This window comes from Aquarana catesbeiana, linkage group LG08 (assembly GCF_042186555.1).
Source record: "Aquarana catesbeiana isolate 2022-GZ linkage group LG08, ASM4218655v1, whole genome shotgun sequence".
NCBI classification, from domain to species: domain Eukaryota; kingdom Metazoa; phylum Chordata; class Amphibia; order Anura; family Ranidae; genus Aquarana; species Aquarana catesbeiana.
Genome location: NC_133331.1, coordinates 61,507,749 through 61,531,161, shown reverse-complemented (window position 1 = coordinate 61,531,161; position 23,413 = coordinate 61,507,749). Strand labels below are relative to the sequence as shown.

Here is a 23,413-nt window from a genome sequence, read left to right as displayed (position 1 = left end):
CTTACAGTTCTTTTGCTTTAGAAAGTAGTCACAGCTTGGGTAGAAAAGCCCATATCCTGCCAGCATGCTGCATAGAAGGACCCTTGTTTTCTGGGCCAAGGCTTTCCTCTCTCCCATGCAATAGATGCCTGGGCACTGACAGGGGAGCAGAGAACTCACCAGTCACTGCTGCAGGATTAAGCCAGGAATAGATGAAAATCTAATACTGCCAGTCCTGCACTGCTGTGAGTACGACACAGACAGACCTATTCATCCAAACAAAATAGTATTTGCTACTTTGAAACTCACAGGCCAAAATATAAGAGTAGTGATTAAAATGTAAAGCGTTCAGCTGGTTCACACCAGAATGCGGTGCAGGAAACTCGCATTCCATTTCCCACACTGCATTTAAATGCACTGGACTTGCAACCTGCAGAGGGCGTTGGTGTTAACACCCCAAACGCAGTGCTTTTAGCCTGCACCAGATTACATGGGACAGAAGTGTCATGGGATCCGGTTCCTGTGTGATTTTATGAAGTTGTGCATGCACTACTTTTGGTGCAGTCCGCAATTTTCAGCCAATTCAAATGAATGGGCTGAAATCGCACTGCATGCGGTTCGCACAGGAACACGCCGCATGTTCCTGTGTGATTTATAGTATTAACCAGTACTCGGGCCCGGCAGCTGCAGTCCCATGCATTTCTTTTTTGGCCCTTTCATGCGTTTGCAAGAATGTTTGTTTCCCTTTAAAGTCCTGTATGCTGCATCAGTGTGTTGTGTGTGTTTTTTTTTTTTTTTTTTAATTGAGATTTTGAGCAGTGTGTAAGGGCCCTTATTCAGCTTCAAAAACACATGTGCAGTGTTTTCCATAGATTCCAATGGTTTCAGTTCACACCAGAGCAGTGCGTTCCAGTGCAGCCAACAAAAGTGGAACATGCTGCAGTTTTTCTGTATGGAACGCATCTGTAACGTAGAAAAATGCATCAAAAACACTGGGAGGTCGACCGACTTATCGGTGGCCAATATCTACCTTTTTGAAGAATTGGTAACAGACTTACTGATGTTGTACCGGGGTGATGCCTGCAGGCTTTCACACAGGAGCGGTGCGTTTTGAGGACTGCAAGCCGTGAAAAAAGTCCTGCAAGCTGCATCTTTTCAACGCTGTAGGAGCAGTGTATACACCGCTCCTAAAGCGCCCCTGCCCATTGAAAACAATGGGGCAGCGCCGGCATAGTGGTGCTATGCGGACAGTTTTAACCCTTTTTTCGGCCGCTAACGGGGGTGAAAACCATCCTGCTAGCGGCCAAACAGCGCAGCTAAAATGACGATAAAGTGGCGCAAAAAATAGCGCCACTTTACCGCCGGCGCCCGCCCCAGTGTGAAAGTAGCTTAAATCTACAGAATATTGGCACCTGATATCGGCCTTAAAGGCAGCCAAAAAAAATCTATTGGCATTGAAAAAAAAAAAAGATATTGGTCGACCCTTAAACACATGTCCTGAATTGAGATAAAGCAAAAAAAGGGAAAATGCACCAGAACGCTTTAAAAATGCACATGTTCTGAAGGGAAGAGGGAGGAAAACGTACAGGAAAGCATCAAAAACATGCTGGAGTGTATTAAAAACGTGCATGCAAAAACGCATGAACAATGCAGAAATTGTGGTGTGAAGTGGCCCATAAACCTGTCTAGTGACCGATGGAGCCCTTCCCCCTTTTTTTTTTTTTCAGACAACTTTCATGAGCCTTAATGTGTTCTACAGCCCTCCCTGAATCGATTTTGCTTCCAGCAGTCCGGTTTTATTTTCCCTGGAGATCTGTCTGTCTAGTGGTGATCTATAATAAAAACACTCCGCAGGCCTCCGCTGAGACCGGCCTTCGGACCAGAAAATCTGTTTGAAAGTAAACTCCGACCTTTTCCTCCTCTGGTATTTCCAGAAGGAGGACCTTTTTTTATTTCAAGAGTCCGATGCAGATCCATTGTGATTGCACATTTTTCACGGTCGCGCTTTGCAAATAGGGCGGAATGATCATTTTGTTGGGCTGCCGTACATGTGACAAACACGGCAAAGTAACAAGTAATTTGAGCTTTGCACTTTTTTTTTTTTTTTTCTTTTGCTCAGTTTGTGACTATGTGCAAATTTGTGTAATTTTTGCGTCTCTCTCATGAAGGCAGCATTCACTATTGTAGTGCGGAAATTCACACAAATTTGCTTGTTCATGAAACATGCAGGAAAAAAAAAGAAAAATCTCAGCTTGTTGTGTCGTTTATTGTTAATGGCATCACGTGTGCCACAAGAAGCGCGTGTTTAATGTGCGGTTAAACGCCTTGAATGGCTGTGACATCATACGGTTTGACGCGTGCAAAGAATAACTGCGGTTGCCTTTTGCGTGGGGGGTGCCAATTAGAAAGTAATTTAACCGCTTCCATACTGGGCCAATCTGGCGTTCTTCTCCAACATGGAAATAACATCATGTTTTTGCTACAAAATTACTCAGAACCCCCAAACATATCATTTTATTTATTTTTTTTGCAGAGATTTTTGGGAATAAAATGGCGGTCATTGCAATTTTTTTTTTTTTTTTATGTCCGATGGTATTTGCGCAGCAATTTTTCAAATGTGATTTATTTGGGGGGAAAAAAGACTTTCATGAATAATAAAAAAAAACAAAACCGTAAAGTTAGCCTAACTTTTTTGTATACTGTGCAAGATGATGGTACGCGGAGTAAATGGCTAACATTTCACGCTTAAAAATTGCGCATATTTGTGGAATGGCGCCAAACCTCAGTACTTAAAAAAATCTTCATAGGGTATGCTTTTAAATTTTTTTTTTTTTTTTTTTTTTAATACAGGTTACCTGTTTGGAGTTAGAGAAGGTCTTGCACTAGAATCATTGCTCTCGCGCGAACGTTCGTGATGATGCCTCACATGTGTGGTTTAAATGTCATTTTACATATGCAGACCCGACCTACGTATACGTTCGCTTCTGCGTGCGAGCACAAGGATGGGGGCGCTTTATTTTTTATTTTTACACTTTGCCTTTTAAATGGGGTGGTGTGTTTATTTTTCTTTTTTTTTTTTAATCAATTTCCTTCCTATTACAAGGAATGTAAACATCCCTTGTAATAGGAATAGGGCATGACAGGTCCTCTTTATGGAGAGATCTTGGGGTCTATGATTCCACATCTCTCCTCTGGGCTGGAAGGCCTGGGATTTAAAAAAAAAAGTCAGCCTTTCCAGCCGAACACAAGGCAGTGTTTACAACTGCCGGGGCCGGACGTGACGTCATAACGTGGCGCCTGGCCTCCGAGTCATACAGATTACTATCTGGTTCAATGCATATGCCATGCAAGGGCTGTGTTTACCCGCATGGGATAGACAGGTGTTCCATGCATCCCCATGCAGGCAATCCCATTCATGTCAATAGGGAAAGCAGCGCTGCACAGACACCGCTCCCAGTGTGACATCACAGCGGTGCGTGGCCCTGAATACAGACAGTGCAATTAGAAAGCAGCAGCTGCAGGGACACGGCCGCCGCTTCCTATATGACCTCCCTGTGGGTGGAATTGCGTGTCCCTGAACTCGCACTGTCTGCGTTTTTTGGAGCCGTGCAACCGCCCCAAAGTCACATTGGGAGCTGTCTGTGCAGCCGCTGCATCCCAATTGACATCAATGGGTCCGCCTGCATGCTGGTGAACGCACCCCTCACATGGGTACACAGGGGGTATGCCTGGGCACACCCTAATCACTATGTGCGGTGCCAATTCCCCCCTTGTTGCCCTCTTCCGCAGTGATGCTGGCTTACCTCCTCTCCTTTCCTCCTGGCTGCTCTGCGGGGGAGGTTTTCAGAATGAAGAGCGGGGGAAGGGGCTAGTAAATATGTCATTTACCAGCTCCTTCCTTTTCTAAATGAACATTCACTCACTGTGTCCATTCATAATTGATGCTCAGCATGGAGCTCTTCCCATTCATTCTCTGCCCCGTGCAGCTGAGGCCGCAGAGTAAGGCGTGTGTTAGTGGTTTGGGGGGCACCCTAATGTAATAGGCGGTGTACACATAAATCCCCCCCCCCCCCCCCCCATGTGAATGAAGCCTAAGCATCGCATTGTTTACAGTCGCCTGTCTGCATGTCCATAGACTGAGATAACAGAAGACGTCGGGGGTGCCTCTGGATTTGCGGCGTGTTTTGTGTTCATTCCTTTCCACCAGATGTTTGCTGGAGTCCATATTTAAAGGGCCGGTATATAGATGACCCTCCCCTGGAATGTGGTGTCGGCACGCGCCGTCTTCACGTTTTTATGTTTAGGTTTCTCCCCTCTGTGTAATGAGTATTTTACACGCTTATTAAGTGCATCCAAATACTAGTAAACCCCTTCATGGCTCTGAACCATAGATTTTCATTGTCTGCTTTTTCCTGTTAAAGTCACAGATTTCCTTAAAGCAATACTAAACCCACAATAGTAAAATCAGTCTGTATATGCAGTAAGGAGTGCTTGTTATACTCACTGTGGAACCTAAGGGGTTATTCCTCTGCATTGTGTAAAAAGGCTGTTTTTATCCTGTCTTCTCTGATCCTCCCCTTCCACTGTTCCCAATCTATCTGATAGTACAGAGCCTTGGGGGCACTCTGCACTGTGTGTGTGTGTGTGTGTGTGTGTGTGTGTGTGTGTGTGTGTGTGTGTTTTTTTTTTTTTTTTCTTGGGAGAGTGCATGTGATCAGCACTGTCCAGACAGAGGGTCGGGGGTCCTGCAGCCTCATAGGACAATCAGAGTAGAATGAAAATACCAGACACTGATAGAAGTCACAAGAGTTGATGTGAATTTTGCCGCGTAATAGATCCCCCCCCCCCCCCCCCCGGGTATCTTTTGTCTTCCTCCCATGTTGTCTAGGTAGATCTCCACCTCAGAAAGGTTGCCTCCCCCTGGACTAGCAGATTTTGATACACTAACAAATTGAAGCCAAACTCCAGCCCTCTACTTTATAAGAAGTTAGAGCAGTTCAAAGCTGTTCATTGTAAGCACCCCTGTCAGTGGTAAATGGGTTTTGTCCTATGTCTGCAACTGATACATCTGCAGGAGAGCTTGTTCTTTTAAAAAAACAGCAGACTTACTGGCCAGATCACCAGGTAAAAATAAAAGAAAAAAAAAAAACAATATTCAAATAGGAAAAAAATCCTGTAACCGCTTATAGAGTGAGCTAAAGTTTGCCTTCAGTTTGTTAGATGCACTAGCAGATTTAAATTCACTAACAATGCTGCTTTCTGCTGTGCCCTTCATCCAGAGTGGGGGCGCTCTAATACAGGAGGTGGTTTTGGGGTTTAAATCTGCTTTAAAGGGGTTGTAAACCCTTGTGTGTGTGTGTGTGTGTGTTCACCTTAATGCATCCCCCCCCCGTTTTTACTTACCTGAGCCCCTTCATCTCTTTGGCGGGGATGCGCTGTCCCTCTCTCCATGGTGTCCCGGCTCTTGATTGGATAGATTGACAGCTGCGGGAGCCAATGGCTGCGCTGCTATCAATTAAATCCAATGACGCGGTGGCGGGGCCGAGTCTGGCATTCGTGTCTATGGACACCCCCGGGGGAGCGCTTCTCCTAGGTGGTCATCTGATGTGGGGAGGAGCCGCCGGGGGACCCCAGAAGTCGAGTATCGGGGCCACTCTGTGTAAAATGAGCTGCACAGTGGGGTTAAGTATGATATGTTTATTTAAAAAAAAATAAATCTAAAGATTTTTTTATTTTTTTTTTTTTTTTTAATTTTAGTTTATAAATCTAAGTTAGTACAGGTTTTTAAATCTTTGTTGGTAGGAAATTGTTTTCAGTCTAAATTATCCCTGTACTGCTTATTTAAAGGATCGGTTGTTAGTTTTATAGGTGGGCCAAGTCATTCTTGGGTGTTCCTTCAGTGAATTCTCCTTCCAGAATTCCCAGCTCTGCTCCTGTTCACTTGGGAATTTTGGTAGTCCTCACCCCCCCCCCCCCCCCCCCCTCCCCGCCCCTTCTTCTGTGTTTTCCAGCTCCTCCTGATTGTAAGAAGTGAAATACAACAAATGCAAAGGGCCGGCCAGACAGTCAGGCTGGGGAGGAAGAGGCTAGATGATGCTGGACATCCTCCAGCCAGGAAATGAGCTCTATCTGCATTGCTGTAGCCTCTAATGCACATTGTGAGAAACTCACAGTGTGCAGTGAAATCAGAATAAGCTTTTTCAGTGCAGGACAGAAGCCTGTACAACCGACTGGAGGTCCGGTTTATTACTAGTTGGTTGAAGGGTTACTGTTTCATACACGAGGTTGAAGCTGTCCTTTGCTGATAAGACTGCGGTCTCTGTCAGTCTGACCGTATAACATGGTAGAAAATGGGCAGAAAACTCTATAAAAGGCATGAAAAGCTATGTAAAAAGTGACTGATAAATGTGTGCTGTAGAATCCAGTTCTGGGTGCGTCCCTCCGGCCTGATACTCTTCAATATGAAAATGGAGGGGGGGGGGATATTTGTCAGCCGAACAGCAACTGCATCAAATCAGATTCAGGCACGGTTCAGGTATTCTGAGAGCCGCGGGTGCTGCAGCTGTCTGAGTACAATGGCCGACACTGGAGATTCCTCCATCCACACTGCTGGGGGAGATCTTTGTGTGTGTGGCCGGCTTAAAGCCGTATTCATCCCAAAACAAAAATGGAATAGATTGCAGTTCACCAATTATTAGATGTGGTGGATGCATTTTGTTTTCTTTTATTTAAACTTGTTTTCCCTGGTGATCCGGCCACTAACACACTTCCTGTATTAGAGCGCCCCCACTCTGGATGAAGAGGCACTGTCAGATGTTCTAGCAGATTTAAATACATTAACAAATTGAAGCCAAACTCCAGCTCACACTTTATAATCAGTTACAGCCGTTTTTATTTTTGAGATAAAGGATTTACAAAAAAAGCTGATCATTGTAAGCACCCCTGCCATGGTTTGTCCCTTCCCTGTAAACTGATACATTCTGCTGGAGAGCTTGTGCTTTGAAACACTTGCTGGCCAGATGAAAATAGAAGAAAGTAAACCTAAAGGGAACTCTTGCAGACATCACATGTAAGAATTGGTTAAGCTGCAATATAATTGTTTTTGCTTTTGAGTTTAATGCGGCTTCAAGAATTGGTGACTTTTGGTAAAGTGCGGAATAGCCGGGAGGTTTACAGAGCAGCTCAGCCAGGTGCCATCTTCCTGTATGAAGTGATGGATGGTGGGAGAGGGCGATGGGTGTACCTGGCCAGGAATGGGGAAGTGGTTGGTTGTGGTTGACAGTCAGGAAATGAAGACATTTCAGGTCAATGTGAGAAATGAGCCAAATCTCCGATGCAGAATAAAGTCCCCGAGTCTTGTAGATCCGCAACAGTCGTGTGAACACCGTGTTCATTTATTAATTATTCCAGGGATTTATATAGTGTGTGTGTGTGTGTGTATGTATGTATGTATGTAATATATATATATATATAAAATTTGTATGTATGTGTGTAAAACCAGAGGGAACTCCATGCAGATAATGGCCTGACCCGGATACAAACCAGGGACTCCAGTGCTGCAAGGCAGGAATGCTGATCACGAAGCCTGTGTGCCAAGAGAGCCACTTCTCTAACCAGCATGTCTTTAGAATGTGGGGGAATCGTAATATCTAGAGAGAACCCATGGAAGCACAGGGAGACCATACAGATGGTGGCCTGACCCAGATACAAACCAAGGACCCCAGTGCTAAGCCACTCTAAGAGGAAACTTTTTACCCAATCAGCACGTCTTTGGAGTGTAGAGGGGGAAACTGGAGCACCTAGAGAAAACCCATGGAAAAACAGTGAGAACATGCCAACTCCATGCAGATAGTGTCCCTGCCAGGCTTCAAACTGGGGATCTCGGTGCTGCATGGCAGGAGTGCTGACCACTAAGCCACTAGGCCAAGTGGAAGCCAATAATCCTATAAACCTTGATTTGCAGTATGGGAATAAACCATCGTGCCCATAGTAAACCCACACAAGCACAGGGAGAATATGCAAACTCCATGCAGATGGTGTCCTGACTAGAATTTGGTTTGTAGACCCCGGTGCTTCAAGTCAGGAGTGCTAACCACTGAGCCATTGTGCAAAAAGGTTTCCAGCAGATCGAATGGCTTTGGTACTTAAAAAAAAAAAAAACAAAAACAAAAAAAAAACAAAAAAAACTGTCATTCAACAAATCAAAAACAAAAAGGCTTAGGCCTCATGCACACGAGACCCTGTTAAACGCGCGTTCAGAGGCAGTTGGACACTTTTTTTTTTTTTTTCTTCAACTGCCCCTGAACTCATTCAGTGTTATCCTATGTGTCCATGTACACAGTCTCGTTTTTAGGCAGTTGCGTTTGAACCCTTTTTTTTTTTTTTTTTTTTTTTGCTTCTGGAAAAGGTTAGACGCAAAAGTTTTCCACATTTCAGATGCTAAATGCCGGTACCACGTCTAGCCGCGTTTGCGTTTTATAAGTGTTTTTTAAAGGAACATTTTACAATCCGACTTTGGGGCCCCATATCTCGGGGTCACTTGGTGCTAGGAACCCCGAATTTGGTGTGCTAACACAGTGGAACACTATAACCTATCCAAATTTGGGGTTCCCAGCACCAAGTGGCCTTGAGATATGGGGCACCAAAGTCGCGTCACAAAATGTCATTCTCTGCCGCAGTAAAGTGCTTGACATTTTGCGACCCGACTTTGGGGCCTCATATCTCGGGGCCACTTGGTGCTAGGAACCCCAAATTTGGTGTGCTAACACAGTTTGGTCGCAAAATGTCATACTCTGCTCTGCAGACGCTTCTAGATGCAAAAGCGGCTAAACGCGGCATGTAAAACGGGCTTTTCTAAACGCCGGTTTCAGCTTTTAAAAACGTGTTCAGCAGAGTTTGCACCGACGTCTCGTGTGCATGAGGCCTTAATGTGGTTGTGGGATCTGACGTTGCACACTTCAAAGCGTGTAATCTGAGACCTGAGTGGAGGGAATGGACACGCCCTCTTTAGTGTATCACCACAAATATTTGACAGACCAGCCAAACAGATCAGCTCCTCCTCTTGTGACTTGTTGCAATGCATAGTCTGATTACTGGGGGAGAGGAGACTGAGGAAATGCTTCCTCCTGGTGACATCATCTCGGCCTAGGTCATGTCACTGATGGCAGCTGAAAATGGCTTTATAATAAAAGGTCAGCAATGGCAATCGCAACAATAGCCAGGCAGAATTAAAAATCCTTGGTCAGGTTTGTATTTGGCAGGTTTTCTTGGAGCTCGGCTGTACTAATGTGCACCTTGCTAATGTGGAAAAGCCCTTTTAAGAGTGCCCCCGGCAGCTCGCTGATGTTCAAGTGATTTTTGCAGCTAATCTGTAAGTCTGCGTTAATGAGGTGGGGAAATGAGATGTGATCTGCCCACGCTGAGATCTAAGATTAATAAAACCTAAGCCTGTAATAATTTGTCAAAACTTGTTCAGCTGCGGCCGAGTAATTTCTGGTAAAGAGACGGACGCGGTTTTCGGACACCGCCTATAACCATCCCCATCTGCTTTCCAGAAATTAAAAAAAAAAAAGTCTTGATGATAAATGAAGTAAATATGTTTATCGGGATCTGTGTGTATCTTCAGGACAACAGAAGTCTGCAGATCATTTAAAAACAGCTCACTGTAAGGAGTGGAGGTGGTGAGACTTCTTTTTTCATTTTCACTACATACTGGGTCTCTGCGCTTCTCTGTGCAATGCTGGTAGCTCCTAGCTAGTGGGATTGGCCTGCAGGGGGCTGTAGAGAGCCTACTTAAAGCAATCGCAGCACCTTCCTTAAGGGCTCCTCACAACCCTGATGCAAGTAGTGGGCTGGCTCTTGGGAGGAGTTATGCAAATGGCAAAATGCCTTGATAGGTGGATGCCAGAGTGGGTACTCCTAGGCCAGCTAATATTTACGTTCAGACCGACCTTGGTAACACCCACATGTGACTATGATTGACAGGACTGAAATCCAATAAATAAGAGGCAGGCCAGGGACAAGTCATGCTGGGGAGGTGAGGGCTAGATGATGCGGATGTCCTCCATAATTGCATTGAAAGAGATATCTGATTTCAGTGTTGGTGGCTATTCTCAACACATGAGCTGCTTAGGAATGATGTGAACAGCTCCAGTGTTCTCTGTATATTAGTTGTTTGATTTCTCATTGGTGTGTTTAAATTGTAACTTTGTTTCCAGTTTGTGTTGCTCGTGTGTTTCTGATGTCTCAATACCGTTCTTCTTCTTTCTTGAAGGTGGTGAAAAGCTGAACCAATCCCGGAAGAATACACACTGAGTGAGTTTCGTCTTTTGTCTATCGAACACTTTCCTCTGTTTGTTTATTTTTCATGTAGTACTAAATTTTTTTTTTTTAATGAAAATAAAGGCAAAAAAATGTTTTCTTTATCGTACATCACGGGACACAGAGCTGCTATAGTAGTTACTATCTGGGTTATACACCACCTATAGGTGAATGGACACTGGCACACCCAAAAAAAACAGGAAGTCCCCCCTCTATATAACCCCTCCTATACAGGAAGTACCTCAGTTTTTTTTCGCCAGTTACTGTAAGGTGGTGGTCACTGATGTGATACATGTGCTCTTGGAGCATACTTGGGAGGGGGGGGGGGATGGGGTGTCTGGATGGTTCTATTAAGAACCATGGACTTCAATCGGATCCATTTGAAAATGCTGTCAGCCAAAATGGATGGTACACGAGCCTCATTGGAAGGAGAGACGATTCCTTGAGGTGTGCCTGTAATGCAGCCTTATGGCGCTGGACCCTGTGTAATGGAACCCTGTGCAGTGTTTGTTCTGACCAAGGTGCTTTCCTGCAGGGTGCTATACAGGTCCAGGGGAGTGGACCCCAGATTAAAGGGGCCCAGTCTCTGAAGGTCTTTTATGACAAAGCTTGCCATGATGGGTGAAGCGTGATGGGTGAAAATTGGACTCCTGTCATGTTCAGAGTCCTGCAGCAGGAATGGTAAGTCTGCATTTGTTTACAGTTTGTGTGTGTGTTGTGTTTTGTTTTGTTTTTTGTTTTTTTTTTCTTCTTTCAAAAAAAAAAATTTTTGACTGTTCTCCCGGTGGCTACTGGGAGCAGTGTGCTGTTTAATCATGCTATGTACTCTTACTCATGTGGGCTGCTGTTTCTCCTCCAGCCACTAGAGGGCGCAGTCTCGCTCAGTATGGCCTATTTTTATATAGGCAGGAAGGGCGGCCATGCCGTGCCATGTGGCAACAGGTTCAGTAGGCCTCTGGAGACATAGCAGCAGCCCATGAATACTAACAAAGTGTGAGTATTTACTATGGGAGAACTGTGTGACAGACAAGTTATGATTTATATGCTGCATACTGCTTATCCAGGGGGACTGTACAACTGTAAGTTGATACACCCCTGGATGGTTAGCAGTTCACTTTAAAGTGGTGGTGACTGCTCTGTAGGCAGGTGCAGCTTAGTATACATGCTTGCAAACTTGTTGCTTAAATGCAGGTTTAAATACACATGTTTTGGAAAAACATGAGCATGGGTGCATTTTAAAGAGTTGTATCTCCAGTATAGTGCATATGTGCTTGGTTAAATCCTGCAGGTCTAGTATGGGGCCAACTGCAGTTAAGCAGGTGCTTGCACGGTTGCTGAGGATGAATGTTTGCAGATACATGATCATGGTTGCACAAAGATGCATGTTCATGTTTGCATAAAGATGCATGGTTATACATGATTGCATAAAGATGCATGGTTATACATGATTGCATAAAGATACATGGTTGCATAAAGATGCATGTTTGGACATGTTTGTATAAAATAGACATGGTTATACATGGTCGCATAAAGATACGTGATCGCATAAAGATTCATGTTTATACACGTTTGCCCTAAATATACATGATCACATAAGGATACATGGTTGCATAAAGATGCATGTTTATACATGTCTGCATAGATACGTGTTACATAAACACTTTTCATAAACGCATGCTTGCTTATTACGAAAATGCTTGTTTCCATGGGCACATGTTGCATGAATGCGTGTGTACAGCGCACGCTTTCATATTTTGCCTAAATGCATAGTTGCATAAGCACATGCTTCCATAGATGCATAGTGCTTAAACACATGCTGGCATGTTTTCATTTTGTACTGCATATGTATGTTTATTTACATTTAAGCTGTATAGATATGTACTTGTTTTCCTGGGGCTACATGCATGCAGGACTGTATATTAGGTTTGATAATATAGTTGCTGCATTATTTACCTGTTATACCGGTTAAATGGTTCCAGAAAAGAGAGGCAGCTGAGGGAAGCAGGGGCACCGCTCTCAGGTTCAGACATCTGGCGGTGTCCACATCTTCCGATGGACGGTGGTTTCGGTTGCATCTGACCCACTGTGGTGTTTGGCATTGTAGTGTTTCCTGGCGCATTCATTTTTCGTCAGACTGCGGCCGCATCACCTTGATCATGCCTGACCTTGGTTGATCGAAGCCTAAGCAGGGTCAAGCCTGGTTAGTATATAGATGAGATTCCCTGGGGATACCAGATGCGTTAAGCTTTCCCCACCTGGGTGAGGGAGGCAGCTGAGGCTGTTAGGTTTTGAGAGTATTTCAGGCCAGAAAATCTTAGGGCAGTCTCTGAGGTGGTTTGTTCCATCTTTAGCCGGCAGAAACCTGGTAGGTTAAGTGCACCTCTTGGGAAAGAGTCAGTCGTCAGTCTTTTGCCTTGCATTTGCTCTTGAAGCAGAAGTTATGGACTCATTATTGTGAGATAATTAAATGGTAGCAGCTCCAAAGCCAGATAGACCTCATGTCCCTATCTTAACATCTCAAGCCGTTGAACATCCTTCTGTTTTAGATAGGCTAGATTGTTCAGTGATGACCTCTCTGCAAGAGGTAGATTTCGGGGTCCATTATCGTCTGTAAACGGACCTCTTCATGTGATGGTTTGTTTCCAGGTTCTTCAAAGATTTCTGTGATTTGCAGTGGAAAGCCTTTTTTTGTGAATCTTCCCTTTTGGGTTGGCCACAGCTCCAGAGGGTTCTCTAAGCGTCTAGCCCCAGTGCTGGGCTTGCTGAAGACACCTCAGTACTCTTTACCTTAACAATCTTTGAGAGAATACTGTCCAATAGATTTTTGGCCGGTATGCCCTGCTCTGGATTATAGGACTAACCTTTTTGTAGGTTCAATCTGGAAATGCCTCTGCAGGTATCTCTATCTCTCTCTACCACCAGGGCGGCACCGGAGGTCATACGATCTGGGACCGAGGTGTGCCCCATTCTATCTGGGACAGTACAAGTGTGGTCTCTATCGCCAATACATATTCCAGGTATAGGATAGTGGCAAGGGGAACTCTGAGGGGAATCTACTAGATTCCAAGTTGTACAACAGTTTGGGACAGGTGTGTCGAGGACAAGAGTCCCACTGCCAATAAGGGTACATGTACTGGTAACACCTTATGGTCTGGTTCTCCCTTTATTTGGTGTGTGTGTGGTGTTTTTTTTTTTTTCCCCCATTTCGGATTCTGCCACATCATTTGCGAAGAATCTGTAAGGTGGTAACCCTGATATTTACTGCTGGCCGAATTAACCCAGGGGGTCCTGGTACACAGGCATAGCGAGTCTTGCAGGGGTTGCCCCTTTTGGACACCCAAAGTCCAGCGGGACCTGATGGTCTTGAGTCCTGTATCTCAGCACTGAGCCCCTGGAAGCCAGCTTCGGGGAACTTCAATTACAGGACTTGAAAAATTATTTTTTTGCCTGGGGTGAAGCCAGGAAGTGGTACCCGCAGAAATATGTGGGTGGGAGATTTTCTTTTCCTTTCTCCAATCGGTAGAGGAAAGGAGTTTGGCCTTAAATACCGTTAAGGTTCAGAGTTCGTCCCTATCCATTTTTTTTTTTTTTTTTTCACAGGGACCATAGTTTCTCACTCCCTTGTTTCATACCTCCATACAGCATGTAACTTGGACAGTCCCACCTGTCAGGCCATTCTTGTGTCCTTGGGACTTGAATTGATCTTGACTGTCCTTGTAGAGGCCACTTTTTGAACCAATCGGGGGATTCTGTTGGTCCTTTATCTCAGAAGGTGGCTTCTTTGGTTGCTATCACTTCACGAAGTGGAGTGTTAGAGTTGGTGGCTCTCTTTCATGCAAGAAGCCATTCTTGGTCTTGCAGCATAAGGTGATGTTGTGTCCTCATCCATTTTTATTGCTTAAAGTGGTTTCTAGTTGTTCACTTGAATCAGGACGGTGTCTTGCCTTTTATTTTTCTCCTAATCCAGCATCGGCAGGAGAAAGATCGCTACCTACTCTAGAGGTAGTTCAGACGCTCAGGGTCTACTTGAGTTGTCAGCACAAGTCAGGAATCCTGGTTTGTGCTGCCAGAAGAGCCTAGGAAGGGCAGGCAGCATCCAGGTTGAATATTTAGCAGTGGATTTGCCAGTTTATCAATGATACCTATGGTTTAAGTGGCAAAAAACTCAATTATTTCTGGGGAGCTTCTCTGCCATGTGTGGATATATATGTGTATATAATATTTTTTCTTTTTTTTTTTTTTTTTCCTACCTTTTTTGTAAAGAAATATTCACTCCCCTAAGACTCCATTCACACCATGCAGGTGCGACAGAACGGGCTGCCCCTTGGCAAAATCGTACCACATTGAAACAAGTGGTACCCTGCATTTTGATAAGCTTTGGCTAAAGACAGCGCGTTTCTCTGCAACAGGGAAAACGTGATTTTTGCTTTTTTTTTTGTTTCTTGAAATACACACAAATGAATATAGCTAATTCAGTGCTACAGATGTGCCAACACTGGCCGGTCTCCTTACGTTAATATCACTGCTGCAGACTCCCCTTCTGGACAGCCAATAAGACATGTCCGTGTCACTCAGCCAGTGATGTGGTCACCCGCGTGTAGTGTTCTGCAGACATCCTTTTGGGCTCCCCCACAGCTTTGCATGGGCTGTATACAGCACAGTGATGTCACTGCTACTTTTACAAGGAAATATCTGAGTTTGTAAATGCATTTGGTTAGGTGAAGTGGGTTTATATCCTCGAAGATATTTAATTTAGTTTTTGTGCCCGGAGTTCGTTTTTTTTTTTTTTTTGTTTTTTTTTTTTGTTTTTTTTTTTTTAAGTCCTAAACACTATATTATATACAAAGACCCTGTGCCCTCCCTTCAGGCTCAGGATAGTAGTTGGGGTTTACCAGGGCGGAGGATGGGCGGGACGGCGGTCTTTCTTTTTATATTCTCCCGCAGAGGTCACATAAGAGTGATGTGGGGTTTCCTCGGCCGGTTTGTGGTTTGGGTGGGGTGAGCTCTATTGCACTTTTCTTGGCTTCCTGTTTGTTGGTGTTGATCTGAGAAGCTCTGGGCTGATGTTGTAGGGCAGGGGTAGGCACAGTGTGCCGAAAAATGTTTTCAAAGAAATTGAGAGTGCCGATTTTATAACAAAAAGTTAACTTTGCCCTCACTATCACAAAAAAGATTTTTTTCTAAAGTAAATACTGTAAACTACTTTTGGAAGTGAGAAATTAACATCCTGCTATCTCACGCCTCAGATCAGTCCCAATTGCTGCAAATCCACACTTCAGATCAGCCCCGATTTTCATACACCATCACACTTCAGATCACTGTCCCACCTGTGTACCTCCCTGCACGTCTGCCCCACCACTGTACCGACTGCTGTAATCCCATGCTCATGTGTTCCACCGATGTACCTCCTTTCTTCTCTGCCCCAACACTGAACCCCCCTACTTTTCTGTCCCACCACTGTACCGCCTGCTCATCTGCCCCATCAATGTTCCCCTTTTCTCATCTGCCCCACCACTGTACCTCCCAGCACATCTGCTTCACCGCCACATCCCCATGCTCTTCTGTCTCACTACTGAACCCATCTGGCCCAACACTGAACCCATCTGCTCATCTGGCCCAACCGCTGTGCCCTTTTCTCATCTATGATATGCGTGATATGCAGAGTGGTGAAAGGAAGCAGAGATGAGACATATCTACCTGTCCTGACACACTCATCCAGCTGATCCACCTTTTGCATCCAAGCCCCCATGCTTGTATGAGATGTATCTGATGTCACCTACAAGCATCTGGAATGGATGTACAATGAGGTCAGGGGTATTTTCTGAAAGCAGTGGGCCTGTATGCAGTATCGAGCCCCTGCAGCTGAGAGTGCGGTGCCGAGTGCCGCAGAAAAATTGGATGTGATTTTCATTGCGCTGAATACTGGCTGTGGCTTAAAGGGACACGGAGTTCCGGGGTTCAGTAATTATTTCAACAAAGTTCCCAGAAGCTCAACAGTAATTCCACAAACTGTCACCTGATTGTGGTTTTCTCAATCAGTGAAATCTCATCTTTCTGAGATTGGTAGTGGCAACCAAGCGAATCATCTTCCTCCAGATGGTGGGCGGGGCTAGCAGGACTGTGATTGGCTTTAGTAGTGGCCAATGACCGTCCTCCCTCCTCCCTCCTCGAAACAGGGACTGCCCCTCCCCCCCAGCAGAACTGCACCCAATCTCTTCCCCATCACAAAAGCTGACGATCGAAGCTACAGCAAAGTTAGAGAACCAAACAATGTTTCCCATCTTTTACAATGTGTGGGGGCGCAGGCAGTGCTTCCCTCTCAGTACAGGTGCTGTGTGGGGAATTCTGAAATTGGAATGCATTAGTGTCTCACCTGACACTTCCCTGCACTGCTCTGCTGATGGGGAGCGAGTCGAGTGACGGCAAAAGAGGCTTGGTGTGCCGCTTGCGGCACCAGTGCCAGGGGTTGCCTACCCCTATTGTGGTGTGTGTGTGTGTGTGTGTGTGTGTGTGTGTGTGTACGTACAGAATCTCACAAAAGTGAGTACACCCCTCACATTTTTTGTAAACTTCTTCTTTTTTTTTTTTTTTTTATCTTGTGACAACACTGAAGAAATGACACTTTGCTACAATGTAAAGTAGTGAGTGAACAGCTGGTATAACAGTGTAAATTTGCTGTCCCCTCAAAATAACTCAACACACAGCCATTAATGTCTAAACCACTGGCAAAAAAAAGTGAGTACACCCCTAAGTGAAAATGTCCAAATTTCCACGAAAGTGGCAATATCTTATGTGGCCACCATTATTTTCCAGCACTGCCTTAGCCCTCTTGGGCATCGAGTTCAATAGATCTTTACAAGTTGCCACTGAAGTCCTCTTCCACTCCTCCTCCATGCAGTGGCGTATCTAAGGTATGGCAGCCATGGCAAGTGCCATGGGCGCCATGGGGGGAAGGGGCGGCAAAAAGCCACCCTCTGCATGAAAAAAAAACCCCACCTGTCCTCCCAGACTAATATAGCCACCGGCGCCGTGGTCAGCCTGCAGGATTGCGGCGCTGGTGTTCTATCAGATGGCTGTCGGGCTCGGTTTAGGCTGAGGGAGGCTCTGTCAGCAGGGAGGGGTGGGGCAGGGAGCTCCACTGACGCTCTGACCCTGCCCTGCCCTGCCCCGCCCCATGTACTCTGTATGTGCTCAGAGCACTGGCATTGCCTCTCCTGGACCACGAATATTCCCGCCCCCTACCGCCGCAAGCCCCGCCCCTACCGCCACAAGCCCCGCCCCTACCGCGGAAAGCCCCGCCTCCGGACCTCTGAGAGGTGAGCCCGGCTGGTCAGGTAGGTCTTTCTACCTATAGACTCAGTGTTACTAAACCCTCCCTGACAATGTTCTTTATCCCCCTGTATAGCTGTGCATTGCTGAAAGCTTAGATTTTTAAACTGGCTACTTGGTCATCTGCTGTAGTATGTTGCATTCGCAGTCTGGTCATCTGCTGTAGTCGCATTCGCAGTCTGGTCATCTGCTGTAGTCGCATTCGCAGTCTGGTCATCTGCTGTAGTCGCATTCGCAGTCTGGTCATCTGCTGTAGTCGCATTCGCAGTCTGGTCATCTGCTGTAGTCGCATTCGCCTTCTGGTCATCTCCTGTAGTATGTCGCATTCGCAGTCTGGTCATCTGCTGTAGTCGCATTCGCAGTCTGGTCATCTGCTGTAGTCGCATTCGCAGTCTGGTCATCTGCTGTAGTCGCATTCGCAGTCTGGTCATCTGCTGTAGTCGCATTCGCAGTCTGGTCATCTGCTGTAGTCGCATTCGCAGTCTGGTCATCTGCTGTAGTCGCATTCGCAGTCTGGTCATCTGCTGTAGTCGCATTCGCAGTCTGGTCATCTGCTGTAGTCACATTCGCAGTATGGTCATCTCTTGTAGTATGTCGCATTCGCAGTCTGGTCATCTGCTGTAGTCACATTCGCAGTCTGGTCATCTGCTGTAGTATGTCGCATTCGCAGTCTGGTCATCTCTTGTAGTCGCATTCGCCTTCTGGTCATCTCTTGTAGTCGCATTCGCCTTCTGGTCATCTGCTGTAGTATGTCGCATTCGCAGTCTGGTCATCTCTTGTAGTCGCATTCGCAGTCTGGTCATCTCTTGTAGTCGCATTCGCAGTCTGGTCATCTCTTGTAGTCGCATTCGCAGTCTGGTCATCTCTTGTAGTCGCATTCGCAGTCTGGTCATCTCCTGTAGTATGTCGCATTCGCAGTCTGGTCATCTGCTGTAGTATGTCACATTCGCAATCTGGTCATCTGCTGTAGTCACATTCGCAGTCTGGTCATCTCTTGTAGTATGTCGCATTCGCAGTCTGGTCATCTGCTGTAGTCACATTCGCAGTCTGGTCATCTGCTGTAGTATGTCGCATTTGCAGTCTGGTCATCTCTTGTAGTCGCATTCGCAGTCTGGTCATCTCCTGTAGTATATCGCATTCGCAGTCTGGTCATCTGCTGTAGTCGCATTCGCAGTCTGGTCATCTTCTGTGGTCGCATTCGCATTCTGGTCATCTGCTGTGGTCGCATTCGCATTCTGGTCATCTGCTGTAGTCGCATTCGCATTCTGGTCATCTCCTGTAGTATGTCGCATTCGCATTCTGGTCATCTCCTGTAGTATGTCGCATTCCCATTCTGGTCATCTCCTGTAGTATGTCGCATTCGCATTCTGGTCATCTCCTGTAGTATGTCGCATTCGCAGACTGGTCATCTCCTGTAGTATGTCGAATTTGCAGTCTGGTCATTTCCTGTAGTATGTCGCATTTGCATTCTGGTCATCTCCTGTAGTATGTCGCATTCACAGTCTGGTCATCTCCTGTATTCGCAGTCTGGTCATCAGCTGTAGTCACATTCGCAGTCTGGTCATCTGCTGTAGTCACATTCGCAGTCTGGTCATCTGCTGTAGTCACATTCGCAGTCTGGTCATCTGCTGTAGTCACATTCGCAGTCTAGTTAAAAGTAGTACCTGCTGTTGCACAAATCACTTTATTACACTTTTATTTCTGATATTTATGGCTATGCATTTTAATGTAATCCATATTGAGCACCATATTTGATTGGCTGCTTGTGCTTGGCATATACACACAATCAAATAGTGCTCAATATGGATTAAATAAATAGATATCATAAAGTTTAATAAAGTGATTTGTGCAACAAGCTCCTTAAACATTCTACATTCAGTGAAAGTTCATGCAGAGCAAACTTTGCAGTACACTAACTTTCACTGAATGTAGAATGTTTAATGACCAGGGGCGAACTGATCCATTGGGCAGTTTATGTAGTACTAATTTGTTAATAGAAGGATTAAAGAGCTTGACTTGTAGTTTTGTTAGCTGTTTTTTTTTGTTTTGTTGTTTTTTTTTTTTTTGACAGGGGCGCAGTTTCAGTGCTTGCCATAGGCGCCATTTTCACTAGATACGCCTCTGCCTCCATGACAACATCACGGAGCTGGTGGATGTTAGAGACCTTGCGCTCCTCCCACGGTCATCTTGGAGATGTGTTTGGGGTCGTTATCATGTTGGAATACTGCCCTGTGGCCCAGTCTCCGAAGGGGATCATGCTTTGCTTCAGTATGTCACAGTACATGCTGACATTCATGGTTCCCTCAATGAACTGTAGCTCCCCAGTGCTGGCAGCACTCATGCAGCCCCAGACCGTGACACTCCCAGCACCATGCTTGACTGTAGGCAAGACACACTTGTCTTTGTACTCCTCACCTGATTGTCACCACACACGCTTGACACCATCTGAACCAAATACGTTTATCTTGGTCTCATCAGACCACAGGACATGGTTCCAGTAATCCATGACCTTAGTCTGCTTGTCTTCAGCAAACTGTTTGCAGGCTTTCTTGAGCATCATCTTTAGAAGAGGCTTCCTTTTGGGACGACAGCAATGCAGACCAATTTGATGCAGTGTGTGGCGTATGGTCTGAGCACTGACAGGCTGACCCCCCACCCCTTCAACCTCTGCAGCAATGCTGGCAGCACTCGTACATCTATTTCCCAAAGACAACCTCTGGATATGATGCTGAGCATGTGCAATTTGCCTGAGCAAATAAACAATAAGTGTGTGTGCCACCTTCTCTGTCTGTACCAAGGCCAAACATTCCAGGGTATGTAAACTTTTGATCAGGGCCATTTGGGTGATTTCTGTTCTGATTTAGAAAGGATCCAAAAAACTGTGATGATAAATGGCTTCATGTGATTGCTATCCTTCAATAAAAGACCATTTTTTGGCATGATCAGTCATATTTTCAATATCTTAATGTCAAAATTTCTCAATTTCTGCCAGGGTATGCAAACTTTTGTGTGTGTGTGTAGATGGATAGATATACGCTTGTAGCACAAGACTGAGATCAAGACAAACCTGGGTGCCTAAATATTAACGGTCCACCCTGAGCACAAACATTTTTCATTCACGTATATAACTCAGTACCATAATAATAATAATAATTATAATAAAGGATATAAATCCACATTGCATGCACCAAATGCCTTTGCAAACCAAGCTGTACATAGCCTGTGCAGAGCTGTGGGAGGGGCCCAGCAGGCTCCACACACCACAGGCAGGAAACTACAGGAGGGGGCGGAGACAAGACCAGTCACACTGCACAGAGCAGCAGTGAGCGGTCTTTATTACAGGAAGTGTCTCACACTGGATTACTGCACTGATCTGGAAGGAATACACGAAGTACACCGAGCTTCCAAGAAGAATACAAATGATTAATGCATTTAGATAACATTTCCTTATCCCGGAGTTCAGGCGGTGGGATTTCCCCCAAATAAAGAGGAATCCAGGAGACTGCACGTCCCCTCTGAGCCATCGGTCCTCTCACTGTGATCGACTGCAGATCACTTTTCAGAGCTGCCTGTGTGAACAAGGCCTGCGATCTCTAAGAGGTGGGGCTTGGGACTCGGGCTTTGATGCTGCCTGTGCACACAGAGTTTTGGAATGACCATGTGCAGTCTTGGCACGCAAAGGGTGGCTATGCTGGGGTTCCATTGGGAACCGGCAAGGCAGTGTAGTCACCCTATAGTTCAGGGGTCTCCACAATATGGCCTACTGCAAGATTTTATACGGCCCTCTGTAAGGGGAACCTCAGATGGACACTCTAATGTAGAGTTTGATGGGGACTCCATTGGGGACAATGCTAGGGGAGAGCTCTGATGGGGGCTCTGATGTAAGGGGAGAATTCTCTGATGTGGGACTCTATTGTGGACCATGTTAGGGGGAGAACTCTGATGAGGACTCTCATGTAATGGGGATTCGAATACAAGGGGGATCTGATGGAGGTGGGGTGCTCAAGTTGTATTTGGATTGTGTTTGTTTTTTTTTTTTTTTTTTGTTTTTTTGTTTCTCTGTTGCTCTAAATCATATGCTGTTTACAAAAACTTAATATAAATTTGATCTTTTTATTTATAAAACTGTTTTTTTTTTTTTTGTTTTTTTTTTTCGGCCTGCGAATATCTGTAAAATGTACGCTCCTGTGGCCCTCATACTCAAACGTTTAGGGACTTCTGCTGTAGACAGAAATGCAGGGCATGCAAATTCACACGCCTTGCAGAAATAGGGGACAGCAAGGAAGGAAATTTATAAGGCTCGATTCACACCTATGCATGTTGCTTTTGGGCGTTTTTGGAGGTTTTTTTTTCATTCTTGCCACGTTTTTGAGCAGCGTTTTTGCCGCGATTTGCGTTTTGCGTTTTTTTTTTTTTTTACAGTCTAAAAAAAAAAAATAAAAAAAAAAAAACGGCAAAAACGCTGCAAAAACGGTGCACATGCGTTTTTGATGCTTGTCCATTGAATTGTATTACATGCAAAACGCTGCATTTTGCATGAAAAAAAGTCCCTGCCCCTTTTCAAAAATGCAGAGATACAAAAAGGCATTGAAGTGAACATGTTCCATAGGAACCCATGTTAAAAAATTCCCATGCATTTCTGCAAAATGCATCAAAAAACGCGCTAGTGTGAATGGAGCCTTAAGGAGGATGCTGGGTTTTATTTTTCTTAAGTTCCAGCCAGTGTCAGTATGACCATCCTTTTTGTTATATCATTTTATAATAATGAAGTAAAAAAAAAAATCCAAAAAACATAAGCAGTGTAAGATGCCTGTGCTGTGTATCGGCCCTCCTACAAGTTTTCGGAGCTCTGTTGATGACCTCATTATGTGTACAGAATCCAGGCTCCTCATTCTGGGTGCAGCATATGGGATTTATCCAATTACTAGTTTTTTCCTTTCCTATTTTTCTCTTTTTTTTTTGGGACGCTGTCAGGGATTATAGGCAAATACTTGTGTGTTTTGCAATAAGTACACAGTTCAAAGTGTGACCTCAGACAGTGATTACAAAAAAAAAAAATAACCAGTTTGGTACAAAAGTATCTAAACCCACAAATTTTAAAAAGTAATATATTGCAGCTTACCAGTCCTTAGATGTGGTGGCTGCATTTTTTTTTTTTTTTTTTTTTTTTTAAGGCTTTTCCCCTCTTTATTTTCACTTGGTTATCCTCCCAGTAACACACTACCTGTCCTAAGGTGACAATGCTCACTTGTTGTCTTTTATTTATAGAGCAATGAGGTTGTCACCCTAGAACAGGAAGTATATAATGCATAACAACCCCAATTGATCTAGTGGGGGGGAGGGGATGTTCCGTAGTTTTAATAAACTTCAGGATAAAATTTGAGATAAGATTGCAGAGTGCATAGGACGCAGGAAAGTGCTGGATTTCTAGCAGGATCAACCGTTTTTTAAGCAAAAAAAAAAAAAAGAGAAATTCAAAGTTATATTGTGGACCAAAAGAACAACTAAGACGTTAATGATTAGAATTTTTCTCATAGACTCTTTAAAGGCTTGCAGTCGGGTAGTAAAAATAGGCATTTGAGCAATGGTTTTATCACCCCCCCCCCCCCCCCCCGACTGCCCACTTCTAAATAACACAGCAGCAAGTTGTTAACATGGTGCTGCCACAGTGATTTGCATTGTGGCCCCTGCAAAAATGATACCCTCTGTGGTGTTTTGGGGCGCAGTATTGAGGCCGGAGTTCCTCTGTAGAAGACAGGGCTGGGGCTGTCCTTGCTGCATGGGG

The 23,413-nt window shown here is 45.0% G+C and overlaps 1 protein-coding gene across 4 annotated transcripts in view; it reads left to right on the top strand.

Moving 5' to 3' along the window:
* The window catches only part of ADD3 (adducin 3), a 152,216-nt gene that overhangs the window by 32,238 nt on the left and 96,565 nt on the right, over window positions 1–23,413 (top strand). For 3 of the 4 annotated variants that reach the window (XM_073595910.1, XM_073595907.1, XM_073595908.1), the window contains exon 2: window positions 10,253–10,293. The exons of the other annotated variant lie outside the window; for it this stretch is intronic. The gene's annotated coding sequence lies outside the window, so the exon portion shown is untranslated. The remainder of the gene's footprint in view (window positions 1–10,252; window positions 10,294–23,413) is intronic. 4 annotated transcript variants of the gene reach the window in all.